Source organism: Chelonia mydas, chromosome 8 (assembly GCF_015237465.2).
Source record: "Chelonia mydas isolate rCheMyd1 chromosome 8, rCheMyd1.pri.v2, whole genome shotgun sequence".
Classification (NCBI taxonomy): Eukaryota; Metazoa; Chordata; order Testudines; family Cheloniidae; genus Chelonia; species Chelonia mydas.
In genome coordinates this window covers 79162104-79178602 of record NC_057854.1, presented here as the reverse complement: position 1 = coordinate 79178602, position 16499 = coordinate 79162104, and the positions used below count along the sequence as shown (strand labels likewise).

Genomic DNA, 16499 nt, shown 5'->3' with positions numbered 1-16499 from the left:
GTGGGCACCACATTTCAGGAAAGATGTGGACACATTGGGAAAGTCCAAAGAAGAGCAACAAGAATGCTTAAAGGTCTAGAAAACATGACCTATGAGGGAAGATTGAAAAAATTGGTTTTGTTTAGTCTGGAGAAGAGAAGATTGAGGGGGGGCATGATAACACTTTTCATGTACATAAAAGTTTGTTACAAGGAGCAGGGAGAAAAATTGTCCTCAACCTCTGAGGATAGGACAAGATGCAATGGGCTTAAATTGAAGAAAGGGCTGTTTAAGTTGGACATTAAACAAAACTTCCTAACTATCAGGGTGGTTAAGCACTGGAATAAATTGCCTCAGGAGGTTGTAGAATCTCCATTATTGGAGATTTTTAAGAGCACATAGACAAACACCTGTCAGGGATGGTCTAAATAATACTTAGTCCTGCCTTGAGTGCTGGGGATTGGACTAGATGACCTCTCAAGGTTCCTTTCTATCCTACAATTCTAAGATTCTACATGGTACCATTCTGACCTTTACAGGTGCTCTAATGAGTCTTAGAAAAAAATTCTGCATGAAAGGGTAGGTTAGACATTTCATCATGGCTTTACAATTATCTCTATCTGTGAGTAGTACAGCTGTGTGAGCTTATCTTAACCAGCTGTAACTAACAGCCAGGACCCATTTGAGTTGGATACATTAAGACGTGGCTCTAGTTCTATATCTTTGCTTATGTTACATTTCTATCTGCCAGGCCAATTTAGGATAAAACTAATGCGTGAAACTATAACAAATATTTATCTTTGCCATATCGTATTTTACCCTGGCAAAAATGTAACTAAAAGAAATGCATATTCTAAACTAGTTTCTTCATCCCATGGAAAATACAAAATGATGTATGTCCACACGGAACAAACGTGACCTCAGTTTGTAAGGTCTTAAAGACTTACCCACAGTAAACTACATGGAACTTGATTAATCACCTTCAGAAAGATGAAGGGCTGAGTTGACCCTGCTGGGTAGCGGACCTCTGGTTGCAGGGACAGAGAAGGAGGAAGCACATCACCAAGAGCTGTTTCTCAGAAAGAACAAGAATATCTAAGTCCACTGGTACTACTCATTATAATTCCATGCAAAAAATCTACATTAAAGGGACATTTAGTTTGCATGCTTAAGCATTCAAGTGTCAGGAAACAACAAAGTTACGGTAGCATGCATATCCTTAACTTTGCAAGCTTCCTAGTAATTTTTACTAGTATTAGTCAAATACTACTGCTTTATTCACAACACTATCGCTGGCTGAATGCTATTCATCAAATCAAGTATTCTGAAACAATGATATTTGTTAGTGTCTTTGATTTCTTAAAATATAGTCAGCTATCTCCGATTAAAATGTAGACCTTCAATTACATGGTCACATGCTATTTTTCAAAACAAAGTATGCATTATTTTTGACCACTTCGGACACAGAGGCTGAACCTTTTCTCATTTTGTTTTAATATATACACTCATTTCACAAAAAGAAAAGGAGTACTTGTGGCACCTTAGAGACTAACCAATTTATTTGAGCATAAGCTTTCGTGAGCTACAGCTCACTTCATCGGATGCATACTGTGGAAAATACAGAAGATGTTTTTATACACACAAATCATGAAAAAATGGGTGTTTTCCTCTCCCCCCATCCCACTCTCCTGCTGGTAATAGCTATGTAAAGTGATCACTCTGCTTACAATGTGTATGATAATCAAGGTGGGCCATTTCCAGCACAAATCCAGGTTTTCTCCCCCCACCCCGGGTTTGTGGGGGGGGGAGGGGAGAAAACCTGGATTTGTGCTGGAAATGGCCCACCTTGATTATCATACACATTGTAAGCAGAGTGATCACTTTACATAGCTATTACCAGCAGGAGAGTGGGATGGGGGGAGAGGAAAACACCCATTTTTTCATGATTTGTGTGTATAAAAACATCTTCTGTATTTTCCACAGTATGCATCCGATGAAGTGAGCTGTAGCTCACGAAAGCTTATGCTCAAATAAATTGGTTAGTCTCTAAGGTGCCACAAGTACTCCTTTTCTTTTTGCGAATACAGACTAACACGGCTGTTACTCTGAAACACTCATTTCAGTGTCCTAACTCACCACTATCTTTTTCTTGACAGACTTGTGAATGATTTTCTTCTAAATTATGTATTTTAATCATTTGGGCCCAAATGCTACAAAGATATACATATGTGCTTAAAGTGACACTTTATGAGTCATACTACTGAAGTCAATGGGGCTGCTGACAGTACATTAAATTAAGCACATGCCTAAGACTTTGACGGATCAGGGCCGTACTCAGAACCCATCTATTATACATTTTTTTTTCCAATCAGTAGTGGAGTCCTCTTTGGTGGCATGGAGAGAATGAAACAGTTAATGAAGTTAACATAGCCAGCTACACGTGGAATCACCTGAACAGCCTTCCTTAAATTCTGGGATTGAGCAGCAAGCTAACTCTTCTGCCCATATACAGAGTTTTGAGGCCAGATTCTTAGCTGGTGTAAATCTACATAGTGCCACTATAGCTAATGAAGCTATGTCAATTTAAAACCACTGAAGATCTGGCCTCCTTATTATACGCAATTCTGGAGGATGAAGAAGTTAACTAAAAAGCTAACTTAGATGTAAAATGTAGGTGATACATCACAGAGTAATATGTGACAAACTTAAAAAACAATAACAAACAAGACAAACAAAAACAATTGGGCAGAGATCAATCCTGGAAAGTTTCAGATCAAAAGGTAAAAGTTTCAGATTTTTTGAACACCTGAAGACATGGGATTAAATTTGGAACTCTCATGAAACCTTAATTATAGCAGTTGCTTCCTCCCCTGATGTAATAATCCCTTTCTTCTCTCTTTGACTTTCCTCCTTCAACTATCAACTCCAAACTTTTCTACAGCTGTGTAGCAGAGGGGCTTTGCTAGGATAAGATGAGGTACATAGGTGGTATCACCTGCTGCAAAACTTTTAATAATTTTTGGTCTAGGTCCTTTAACATTTTAGGCTGTTAAAAGAGAAGGAAGGAAAAGCACTCCAGTGGAGTTTCAGTAATAAAACTGTTATCTTGGGCTGGCAAAAAGCACTGACACTGTGCTGTTTATCTGGAGGTTTGCTTTTGATGGATGTCACCTAAACGACACTGGTAGCTGCATGACTCTCCTAGTTCAGGTTTGGTTGCTGTACAAGAACCTGCAGAGCATGTGAGACTAAGCCCCATCGGAACACCTATAGTCAACTTTCTCTCTTTTGATTTTTCCTTTTTCATTATGTTTGACATTTCTGAGCATGAGCTCTGTTCCAGACCATTAGCCTATGGCAGTGGGCTGGTGATGTGAGATTTCACTGAGAGAACAGAAGAGATTTTTTTAAAAAATATGAAATTACAGACTTATTTTGGTAACTGGTAACCAAGTGTTTTTCTGTGAAGCTGGGAAATGAATTTAGTGACAATCCTGCCTAGATCCAGCACAGCACACCTAAACCAAAAATGTTTCTCGGTCATCAACTTATTTCACATTAACCACTTTGAGGATAAAAGTTAATTTCCTATCATTGCAATATGATTAAATGAGACAGACAGTGGCAAGTGTACCAATGCCTGGACATTATTAAATCTGTAAGCAATAAAGTAAAAATACTAGAATACTTAATTTAAGAAAACAATATATAAACTAAAAGCTCATAAAATGCTAATTTGCACCGAAATATATTTTGAAAATGTGATGATTTTCTCAAGGAGGAAGGAAAAGGTATTATTTATCAGAAAAAGTCATGCTTTCCTCTCCTCTGTTATGCTGGTAGCTTTCTCCCGGTTTGAATTTGGAACAACATAAATCTATAAAAAGACACTCGATACTCTTCAAGGCATAATGTTTAAAAATTGCTTGTGATTTTGTGACAAAATACTATGCTCTGCCTTTTGTTGGCAGTGAAATCAGTAACAAATATACAGCCCACACTGCAGTACTCCAAAAAACAGAAGTACGTAGACGATACTTAGAATAAGATGATGAGATGTAGTGGTTCTGAACATTGCCTGATCGTTTCCTCCCACATGCTTGCAGCAGTTCCAGAGCCCAGGTGGCTTGAAGCCATTCTTCAGAAATGAGACAGGAAGGGTTGATTTTTTTTTTTAATTGCAAGTCTGATGCAAACCATAACCCCCTATAGATATAGGCCTGGATCTGTTTAGGTGAACAAAACAGGGCCTTGTTCACCGGAGTTTAGATCTCTGTTAAATAGCTTTTTGCAGCTCCAGCATTTACATATAGACTAGTAATACCTATTGCTTTGAGTAACTTAACTACATTGATTGAAGTAGAAAAACACATGATGCAGGATAATCAAAGACATAATTAACTCAGAAGGAAGGTAAAGTCATGAAATGATTTATATTGATTCTAAGCAACAGAAGTATTTCCCAAGATGACAAGTATAGTCTTGTTCTGTGCAATAGAGACAGATAATTTAATCCACCATTAGCTATTCATTTTAGAATATCTGTGCATAGTAGCATCCAAAAGCTCTTGTGACCATAACTATTTCTAAGTAGAGTTTGCAAAGTGAATTATCTGTATGAAAGAGAAAAATAGCACTATGCTGAGATTTAGTGTTACTTGCTTCTGCAGAAGTATGGAGGTTCTTTTATCTGCAGTTAAACTATGATAAAAACTAAAAAAGTACTGTGTTTTCCCCACACACAAAGAACAATGAAATACTTAAACTCTGGCATTTTAGATTTAGGGAAAAAACAAAACAACTCTGAACAAAGAGAAAAGTGCACGGTTCAGGCTGCATTTGAACTCCGAACTGAATGCAAAATCCAAAGAGCAGACCGATTTAAATGTGCAGTTCATAAAAACAAATTCAAAACACTTGCATGTCTATACACACCAAGAAAGTAAATGGAGTGTCAGATAGAGATATTGAGCCCTTTGCCATCTTAAAATACAGCTTAGGGTGACCATAATCTAGTGGCTATTCCATAGTTTATGTCAAAGTCATTTCACAATCTCTGTCCAGTTCCAAATAGACAGGAGTTAAACAAAACCACCAATCTCAACAGGCAGTAGCTGGAGCTCTTGTTGGCAGTCTCAGCAGACAGGCAAAGGACTGATTGGGTCTGGAAACTGAACTATCCTGATACCCCTGAAGCTAGTCCCTCCAGTTCAGGGCTGAGCCACGGTGGATGAGCATCTAGGGAAACCTGTATTACAGCTGCCTGGTCTGTATCTGCTTTGTGGATATATAGAGAGCCTTCTGTCCCAACCTAGAACCTTTAACTACAAGGAAAATCATTAATGTGTCTCTATATTTTCAAAGACAGGATGAGAAGCCCGTTGAAGGAGTAATTCTAACAACTGCTGAATTTCACTACATAGAGATACTGTGAAACACTGTGCACCCCAAAGAGCTTACAACATAAGGCTCCAGTTCCACAAGAATTTATGGGCATGAAACAAAAGACAGGAAACAAAGAATGGGGCAGGGAAAGAGATAAAGCAGATAAGCAAAGTTAGCAGGGTGATGACTGGCATTGACTAGTTCCACCATCTAAGAAAGATGTAAACTAATATATACCTTCACCAGCCCCTCTGCTTAGCTTGTGCTAATTCCCTTACAACTTTTTTTTTTTTTTTTAAACTTCCACTGCTGTCCCCTTTATCACATCATTCTTGCCATGTTTCTCTGGTCCAGCCCTCCCTTCCCAAACAGGGCCCTCTTTCCCCACCTCTCATCTCCCTGTCTCCTATTCCCATCATAGTCTTTGATCTGGCTGGGACAAGGTTACCACCTGGAGGAAGAAAAGCAAAATGTAACAAGCACCCTAAGGTACTGCCATGGGGTCTGTAGCAGGGACCACGTTACTATATTGCTCCGTCCCCAAAGCCTCTGGCTAGTTCTAGCTGCTTCTCCTGTATGGAAAGGAGTCCCTCTGACCCGGCATAGGGTTTGCCAGGGGATAGGGCTTTCACAGTCTTCCATGCCTCCTCCTGGACTTGAGTGGATCCAGGCGTGGAAATGGTCCCTCCGATTCGGCACTCCTACTCCTTTTGTTATTATTGGACACATTCATTTGGTTGGCAGGGGTCTGACATGACCTTGCACTAACTGACAGAGTGAGAGTCCTTCCTACCCCAGAGACAGCAGCTGAATTCTGAGGACCTTATTGATCAGAAAATCATTAGCTCTCAGGAGACCATCACAACTATCAGCAGGTTTGCCTACCAGCAATGTGCCTTCATAATATATAATTTTTAGGCACAAGAGGGGCTGCCTAATAATGAGGAAAGTTGATGGGGAGTTGAGGAGAGTAGCTTCTATTAAAAAAAAGTGCAAGTCTAATAATAAAAGTTGACTTAACCTGGAGCTGCCTAACTAGAGTGACAGCAATTAAAGGGCACCTGGCACAATTATCCAGCAGTATCTGACCTATACAGCAAATCCTAATAGAGCACACATGACCTAAGAAGTTTGTTAATTTTACTTTTGGATTGATGTTTGGATGGTGAAGGAAGGTTAATTAGGCAGTCAGACACATTAGTTTGAGTATAGCTATGTCTGTGCTACAGCTGGCCTATTAGCAATGTGCAAGCACACTGTTTAGTGTGTCTGCTCCTCAGATTTCTGAGCCAATACATGGCAAATAAAAGCTGATAATTTGTCTGCTGTCATAGTGCACTGATAGGGGGGATATACAATTCATGCTGTACAAAGAATCTTCAGAAAAATCCTAATCTTCAGAGGTGGTAGGCACCCACAACTCCCTGGGGATCCAGAACCAATGCCAATTCTGTGGGCTCAGTATGTTCTGATTTAAAGAAAGCATGGCAGGCTAAGAGAAACGCTTGCAAATACTGTACGTCTTCTTTGGTATCAGGTATGCACCCCAATGAGCCATGGAATGCCATGCTATGCGATAGGTGGAGAGGATGCACTTTATCAGTTTTGGAAAACCTCATCAGTAAGGTTTTGTTTTACAAAATCAAAAGCACTGTTGGTTCAGATCCATGATTGTTTCTTTCTCAAATTTACCTAACCACAGTGAAGTCTGCATTTGGCCATTCTGTATGTCCGGTTCAGTACATACACATAGGTTAACAGCAAAATCCAGTGTATCCCAATGGTTACATTAATATGATCTGTGGGGACATGTTGCCAAGTCTGACACCAAACACAACTTATCACAGTGAAAATGACAAAACTCCATCTCCTCTGGGCAAAAACATCTCAAAATAATTAATTAATTGATTTGCCTCAGACAGAAATTCGTTATTTGAGCAGAGAAGTTCACCTCCTCTCAGGCCATAATGATAATTTTGCATCTTCACAAATAGTTTTTAAGTTTCACACAAAAAAGTTGAAAAAATGCTTTGCTTTTTCATAAAACCTGCATAAACCTGATTTGTGGGGAATCACACCAGTCTCTTCTGTTACCTTGTCTTCCAAATTCCTTCCCTCACAGTTTTGTTATTCACTTGTTGTAGATTGACTAATCCTCTCTGGGGCAAAGATTGTCTTTATGTTGCTTGCAAATGCTTAGTAAGTGCTAAGTATAATGCAGGCCTTTTTGGAGTCCTTAAATGCTATCACCACAGAAATAATAAATAAGAGGGCTGAGATTTTTTGGGTGGTATTAGGATTTTTTACACTTGTATAAAAAGGTATTAAAAAGATGTCTAAAACACGGGCTCTCCAGAGTAATGTAATTCCGGATGTCACTACAAGGCATAACAGCTCTTTGGAGCTTCTCACACAATGCTGAAGAATGCTGTTCCTTCTTCATTATCAGATTGCCTCATCATCCATCTTGTCCTTTTCAGGATTTTCATTCCCATTAGCAAGACATTGTTGAAGATGAAATGCCTGGAACAGATCATACTCTGGCTGTTTCTACATTGCTGCCTCAAGCTTCCTCAGGCTTTGTTTCATCTTAAGCAACATCCCCACCCATCACTAAATTAGAAATGTTCTGCATCTTATAAACATCTTGTAAATTTGAATTAAACTGCCAATGTGGGCCACATTTTGAAAAGCGGAGTTGGAAAACAATGTTTGTAACCTTTTGTGAAAGCAATCCTTCAAATACTTCAATTTGTGTATGTAATGTGTGTACAAAATGGTAAGTCATATGCCTGACTTCCTGATCTATGCATGATGAAGTTTGCATGCACAAATTGGCTTGCACATAAAAACAGTGGCTACAATTTTCAAGGCTAGACTGAGGTCCATTTGAATATTTGGCTCTCGGTATCATAAAGAATAGCTTGGTTCCTTTAACATTTTGCAGAAAATAGATATTTTGATTGTTTCAATTGTATCATGGTTTGGTTTCCCTTGATAGATTTTCCAGGGTCAGTTTTCAAGTTAGTCTGACTAAAATGTTACCTAGATCTACAAATATACAAAAGATACTTTATTTCTTTTTTTCCCCCTTTAGACACTTATCCAGGATTCAGGAAGAAGGGTAACAACAATTTACCGTCTGTTTCCAATATTATAGCCTGTGCATTCTCTCAATTTTTTCCTTCATTTTAAGAAGAGCTTAACCGCCATTCCCTGTCGGTAATGATATACAGTTAGTTCTTTGACAAGGATGTTGTGGGGATGCAGTTCAAGTTGTCAGTCAGTTCTTCAGGGACCATGACTTTGCGGTTACATTTGTTTTAGATACATGTGAAATTAAACATTACGCAGTGTTTCACATCTTCATCCTACTCCCTCAAAGTTAATGTACCAACATTGCTCTTTTGTACTGCAAAGTGTGCGAGAGACAAGATCTATCATTAACTTTACATGCTATTCATAGTCCATTTGCTAGATGTTTTGCCCTGCAGTTTTTTGTGTTTAATATTTTAGCACCGGGATACAAAACATTGCATTAATCGTTATTGAACAGAATTTGCATTTTTTGTTGTTTAATTCTGCAGGGACAGCAATAGCATCTATAGCACAGATTTCAGAGTGGTAGCCGTGTTAGTCTGTATGAGCAAAAACAACAAGGAGTCCTTGTGGCACCTTAGAGACTAACAAATTTATTTGGGCATAAGCTTCCGTGGGCTAAAACCCACTTCATCAGATGCATGGGGCGAAAAATGCAGTTGGCAGGTATAAGTATACAGCACATGAAAAGATGGGAGTTGCCTTACCAAATGTGGGGGGGGGGGGGTCAGTGCTAACGAGGCCAATTAAAGTTTGCTATACCATTTTTAAAATAAGATCAGGACTGGCATAACACTTAACTCACATCTTCTGAAAACCAGTTTGATTTCAGAACACACTCATGAGTCCTTTCTACTTTTAAAGAATTAAAATAAAAGTAAAGAGGAAGAATAAAGCAGCATGAATATCAGAGAAAATTTTCAGTGCTGTGTACAATAGATGAGATTAGATTGAATCAGACTTCATAGACCCATTAATAATACTGGGAGTTGCAAATTTAACCCAGTGCTCAGTAAATTAAAAGTCCACCCCACCTTCCTTTGATTTTATAATTCCAACATTCTCAAACTGTAACTCTCCTAAAACACACTAGTTTACACTTTCAGTATTCCTTTAGTGGTGATATTAAACCCACTGCCAAAGTTTCCAGCACTGAAAAGTACTTACTTTGTTTAGAAGACTATAAAAGAAATTTGATTGCACTGAAGAGGTCATAAATTCATTAGGTCGCTATTATTGGAGTTAAATGAGCAACTTTTAAATAATCACTAGGTCCTGGGGATGTATATTTCCTTGTGGTACAAATACTTACTTTTAATTTAATAGGATAGAATGAGGAAACGGTACTTAAAGTAAAGACCAGAGGTGAGTTCAAGTCTATAGAGCTAGATTTTGAACACCCCAGAGTTCAGGGATGTTTGGATCAGCAGTTTGTTTCAGGTCCATCTCTGCTAAAAACTGTCCATAAGGTAACAAATACTGCATGATGGCAAGTTGAACATGTGCATTTCTTAAAATGTATTGTTACTTTTTGCTACCTAAGTCCTTTGTGGTAAATAATAAGAAATAGTGTGCATACAAATGACATTAAGGGCATGGATTTTAAATAGGCTGACCATATTTTCCCAAATGGAACCCGGAACACCCCCTGGGCTGGCCTGAGCCTGCCTCACCCAGCCCATGTGGGGCCGGCCCAAGCCATCCCTGCCTCCTGCGGGGGGCCAGCCCGAGGTCCCCTTCCCCACTGGCACCCAGGGTGGCCTGAGGCCCCCCACAGCACTCACCAGCAACCCCCTTTCCCCCAACACACGCAGAGCTGGTTGAGGCCTACCTCTGCTTGCCCACACATGGGGCTGATCCTCTGAGCCCCCCTGCTGTGCACCCGCAACCTGCCCCTCCACTGTGGTCCCCTTCCCCTACACCGTGCATGGGGCTGGTCCGTGTCCTGCCTCCTGCCTGCGTGGGGCCAGCCTGATGTCCCCTTCCCCACTAGTGCTAGGGGGCTGGCCTGAGCCCCCCTTCTGCCCCCACCCCCACACATGGGGCTGGTCCAAGCCCCCTCTGCCCCCCCCCCCCCCAGTGCGCTGTGCTGGTCTTCCAAGCCCCCTGCTGCCCACCCATGGGTGGGGCTGGTCCTCTGATGCCCCCCGGTCACCCGCTCGTGGTTCCCCTTCCCCCCACAGTCCTCTTTCCCCCCTCATCCAAGCCCCCCCCCCCCATGCTTGGGGCTGGTCCTCCAAGCCCGCCGCCACCTACCTGCGTGCAGGGCTGGTGGTTCGAGGAGCCCTCACACCAATCATTCAGGCACAGGGCTGCCTGAAGCGACCCTCTCACCCCTGCACGTGGGGCTGCCCAAGGCCCCCTTCTCCCCACTGTATGTGGGGCAGGCAGGCCGGCCCAAGCTGCTCTCCCTAGCCCTCCCTCCAGTGCAGGGCTGGCGTTGCCTTTCCCCCGACCCCCAGCATGTTCCTCTGCATCCTGCTAGGAGTCCCACTGCACTTTTTTGACAAAATTGAGTATTGTCCAGTTGGGACAGGGCCTAAAAAAGGGACTGTCCCGGTCAAAACGGGACGTATGGTCACCCTAATTTTAAACCAATAGCAGCAAAGAAATTCAGAGGACAAAATTGCTAGCTCACCTTACAGCAAAGCACGTGGTCCTTAGACAAGTGGATCCAGAGAAGTACGTGAATTTAGGAACTACGAGTCTAATTCTGCAGTTGAGGGGTTTCAAGACTGGACCCCATATAATCTACAATAGCAAGACACAACGTAATGACAAAGATTTACTAGAAGTGGCTTTGGAGACTGAGGTCAGTTATAGTGTTCACACTTTCAGTTTAATTTCCTCTTTTATAAAGTACACCAGTGCTCACAGCATTACATAAGACACCTCAATGACAACCAACCCCACCCTCCCAAAAAACCCTACACACATAACCCATACCCCACGACAAACATTTTTCTTCCTATTACAATACTGAAATTCTCCATATAGGGAGTTTCATGGAGATGGACGTATTAATTTTCTGATTTCTCAAATTTCTCCCAAATGGTTGTCATCTCTTCATTTTAATTATTTGCCAGCCACACCTCAGGACACATCAGAGCTCTGTCATTTATTTCACCCACTCCTAATTCTTAGTGTTCACATGACATGCCTAATACTCTTATTACTCAAAGCACCTTTCAAATCAGTGTTGTAAGTATCTCATGTCAAAGAATTTTCTTTTTATTAAAGACATTAAAGAAAAAGAAATATTCTGCTTCATAAACCTGGCAACAAGGTTTCCATACAGTCCTGATATAATGAGGGTGTTGCGGGGTATTTTTTAAAATGACTTAATGAATTAAGAACATTCCCCAGACTAGAACCAGTCCTTATGCAAGACCCAGGAAACCAGATGAAGTCATGAATTTGCAGCTGGCTGAGTTATTCATCTGGAAGCTGAGTCCAGCTGCAGTTGCTATTTTTTCCCAGTTATGTAGGATTGGCCATGGGGTGCAACAAAGGCGCTTTGATATTGGAAGGCACGCCACAAAACCGTGGTGGGTTGTTTGTTTGTTTTTTAACATATGGAGTTTCTATAGCAAATCTCTGAAGTAACTCTCACTCCTATGGAAAACCACTGTAGTTTGTGCACGTACATTCTAAATACAAAATACTGTCTTAATGAAAAGTTACATTTGCCAGTTAAAATCCACAAAAAGTTAAACAATGCAAAAGCTAAGTTTATTGTTATTATTATTAACTTGGCTCCATTTCACATAGTATATGTTTTATGGCATATAATTAAAGACATGAACAGGAGAATAGAAAAATTATAACCAATTCATTTTAGAAACCTCTAAAATTATCTTAAAAAGCTTTCCCACAGGTTATAAAATGATGTTTTTAAAGTCCAGTAATGCATGTTCTGGTGGGGCTTGAAATAAATAGTTTAGATAATAATAATATACATAAAAAGACTTGCAGAGCTTTCCAGAGGTAAAAAGAAAGCATCCCTACACCTTGTGAGCATGAGATACTGGATTTTCAACCTGTCTCTTTCACCAGATTGAATTCCGTCCATTCTGAACCTCAAAAGAATTTAATCTAGGGAGGAAATTCTATGCTTAGGGCAATGGGGTGGCGGGTGAGGAGAGAAAGATTGTTGTGGCAGGTTGAATTTAACAGCAGAAGCCTGAAAGTCTGAAAGCCTGAAAGTAGACTTAGGGTACTAGAAATAGTTTTTATGGCAGTGGTCCCCAAACTGTGGGGTGCACCCCCCCCCCCGCAGAGGAGAAGCAGAGGAACATTTGGGGGGCACAGTGGGGCCCAAGCCAGCCACCACAGGGGGTGGGGAGGGAGTGCCATCCAGCCTCTCTTTGCCTCCAGCCTCAGCCCCCACTCAGTCCCAGCCCCCGCTCCTAGCTGCGACTCTGCTTCTAGACACGGCCCCAGCCACAGCTCTGGGCTGTGGCCTTGACCGCAGCCTCGCTCCTGGCCATGGCAACTTCCCTCATCTAATTCCTAAAGCATACTTTTTAGAAAAATACCCAATCTGGATCTAAAAATGGTTGGTGATAGAGAATCCACCACAACCCTGGGTAAATTGTTCCTATGGTTAATTACCCTCACTGTTTAAAATGTACACCTTATTTCCAGTCTGAATTTGTCTCGCTTCAACTACCAGCCATTGAATAGTGTTATACCTTTCCCCATGAGACGGAAGAGCCCATTATTAAATGTTTGTTCCCAGTAGGCACTTATGCACTGTAATCAAGTCACCCCTTAACCTTCTCTTTGTTCAGCTAAACAGATTGAACTCCTTGAGTCTACCACTATAAGGCAGGTTTTCTAATTCTTTAATCCGTGATACTCAGACTGAGGTTTGAGAGCCGCACTTGGCTCTTTCATGTGCCTCCAGTGGCACTTTGCAGCACATGATATCAAAACACAGATTGATTAATAATTAAATCACACAAAGTTATTCACCAATCAGGATGCTTTTACTATGTTATTAACCAATTGTAGTTGATAAAAAAAATACTTGGTCAGTCACTTTGCTGTGAAAATTTTTATAAAATTTATATATAAATATTTAGTGTGTGTGTATATACACAAATATTTCCCCTGTGGCTCTTTTGGGTAATGTTGATTGCTAATTTGGTTCTTGAACCACTGAGGTCTGAGTATCACTGCTTTTAATCATTCTTCTGGCTCTTTGCAAAACCCTCTCCAATTTTTCAACATTCATCTTGAATTCTTGAAACCAGAACAGGACACAGTATTCCAGCAGCAGTTGTACTAGTGCCAAATAGAGGTAACATAAACCCCTCTACTCCTACTTGAGAGTCCCCTCAGTAGGCAACCAAGGATCACATTAGCCCTTTTGGCCAAAGAACTGCACTAACAGGTCATTTTCAACTGATTATTCACCACGACTCCTAAGGTGTTTTTTATTTTCAGAGTCAGGATAGAGTCCTCCCATCCCATAAGTATGGCTTACATTCTTTGTTCCCAGATGTATACATTTACATTTAGCTGCATTAAAAGGCATATTGTTTATTTGCACTCAGTTTACCAAACAATCCAGATCACCCTGTATTAGTGACCTGCCCTCTTCAGTATTTACCACTCCCCCAAATTTTCTGTCCTCTGCAAACGGTGATTTTATGATTTTTTTTCAGGTCATTGATAAAAAATATTAAATGGCATAGAGCCAGGAACCAATGCCTGCAGGACTCCACTGGAAACACAATCACTTGATGAAAATTCCCCATTTACAATTACATTTTGAGACCCAGCAGTTCGTCATCTTTTAATCTATTTAATGTGTGCCATATTAATTTTATATCATTCTAGTTTTTTTAATCAAAATGTCATGCGGTACACGTCAAATGCCATACAGAAGTGTAAGCATATTACATTAACACTAGCTACCAAAAACTTGCAATCTTGTTAAAAGTAAAGATATCAAGTTAGCTTGTCAGAATCTGTTTTCCATAAAACCATGTTGTTGACATTAATTATACTACCCTACTTTAATTCTGGATTAATCAAGTCCTGTATCAGCTGTTCCATTATCTTGCTTAAAGAAAGATAATGCCTGATGTCAGACTGACAGTCCTATAATTATCCAGGTCATCCCGCTTACCCTTTTCAAACATTGGCACAACATTAGCTTTCTTCCAGTCTTCTGGAGCTTCCCAATATTCCAAACCTTACTGAAAATCACACTAACAGTCCACTGATGATCTCAGATGGGTCTTTTAAAACTCTTGGATGCAAGTTATCTGGATCTGCTGATTTTAAAATGTCTAACTTTAGTAGCTGTTATTTAACATCCCCTGAGATACAAATGAAATGGAAAAAGTGTTATCATCATCATGATGTGACTGCATCATCTGTTTTCCCCCAAATACTGAACAGAAACATTTATTGAATACACCTGCCTTTTCTGCATTATAATTGATAATTTTACCATTTCCATCTAGTAATGGACCATTCTCAGGATTCTTCCCCCCCCCCCACCAATATACTCAAAAAGCTCCTTCTTTTTGTTCTTAATGCTGCTGGCCATCAATTTTTCCTTGTGTCCCATTGCTTCCCTTATCAATTTTCTACAATTCCTAGCTTCTGATTTATATTCATTACAATCAACTTCCTCTTTCTTTCATATAGATAGATAATTTTATAGTGCCTTTACTACCCCTCTAAATCAGGTTGGTTTAATAACCAATACGGCCTCCTTCCTTAATTATATGATTGTGACATTTTGGACATCTAATAAAAAGTGTCCTTTTAAACAATTGCTATTCATGGACTTCAATGATGCCAGGAATTCACTATAAATATTAAAGCCAGATGGGACCATGTGACATGTTTAAGGTGGGCCCCGTCCGGTGCAGGGTGAGTGCACCTGCCTTCCTTGGGGAATAGGGGCAGACTCACGAGCCTTACGTGCCTATTTCCCCCCAACTCAAGTCTGCACATCTGGGCTTAGCTGTGGGGTAGAGTCGCCCAATGGCCAGAGTTCATAGGATCACCCCTCTTGGTTGAGGTAGCACGGCCTACTGGCCAGAGCTCAAACAATGTACTCCTACTGTCAGGGCAGTATGGCCCAACAGTCAGAGTCCATAGAAATATCCCTCCCACTCGGGATAATGTGGCCTAGTGACCTGAGTCCATGAAACATGCTCCTACTGTCAAGGCAGTGTGGCCCAATGGCCAGAGTCTATGCAGACGCCCCACTCATTCGGGGTGGTACAGCCTAGCGGCCAGAGTCTCTAAAACACGCCCCTAATGTCAAGGCAGTGTGGCCCAATGGCCAGAGTTCACGGGGGCCAGCAGCAGGCCCAGGGGGGTAGGGGGGCCTGGGCCCACCCAACTCCACCGGGCCGCAACCCAGGGCCCTAGTAGCGGTGGAACAACCAGCTGCCAGCTCAGCAGGGAGGCCTACCAAAACACGCTGAGCTTACCTCGGTGGGAGATACCACTCCGACACCACCCCTGGATCACTTCCTACCACAGTCTCAGGCGTTGTAGTCCAGGAGGCATTGGGATCTCTTAGTTCCCCAGCACTGGCTGCTCCCTGGGGTCCGTGGGCTGCTGGGGTCAGAGGTTGTGGTCCACGTGTCCACTCCCCTCTGGCACAGGCTGAAAGCCGTCCACAGCAGGAGCTCCTTACACACGTCCTTCCCCGCCAGCATCTTCCCCTGACTGAGCTGGGCTGCTCTCTTTTATACTGGTACACCTGGAGCACACCCAGTAGAGAGAAGGGGGTGTGGCTTTCTCAGCCCACTAGGTGGCATTAACCCCTTCCCGTCCAGTGCGGGGCAAGTGCGTCCTGTCATAGACCATTATTATCCCCTCCCCCCAGTCTGACCTCCTACATAAACACAAGCCATATAATTTCATCCAGTAATTTCTGCATCTAGCACTTAATATGGCTCAGCACAATCAGAATAATTGAATAACCCTAACCCATACAATCATGTTTATATTACATTATTTATTACAGAGGACACATGATTGGTTTGCCGTGACATAAA

At 41.4% G+C, this 16499-nt stretch overlaps 1 long non-coding RNA gene across 1 annotated transcript; it reads right to left on the bottom strand.

Moving 5' to 3' along the window:
* Positions 1-925: 925 nt before the first annotated feature.
* LOC122461505 lies at positions 926-16163 on the bottom strand. Its single transcript, XR_006283441.1, has 3 exons — positions 15927-16163; positions 11102-11214; positions 926-1048 (listed from the first exon to the last, which is right to left on the bottom strand). It is a non-coding gene; the product is annotated as an uncharacterized LOC122461505 (long non-coding RNA).
* Between the last annotated feature and the right edge of the window lie 336 nt (positions 16164-16499).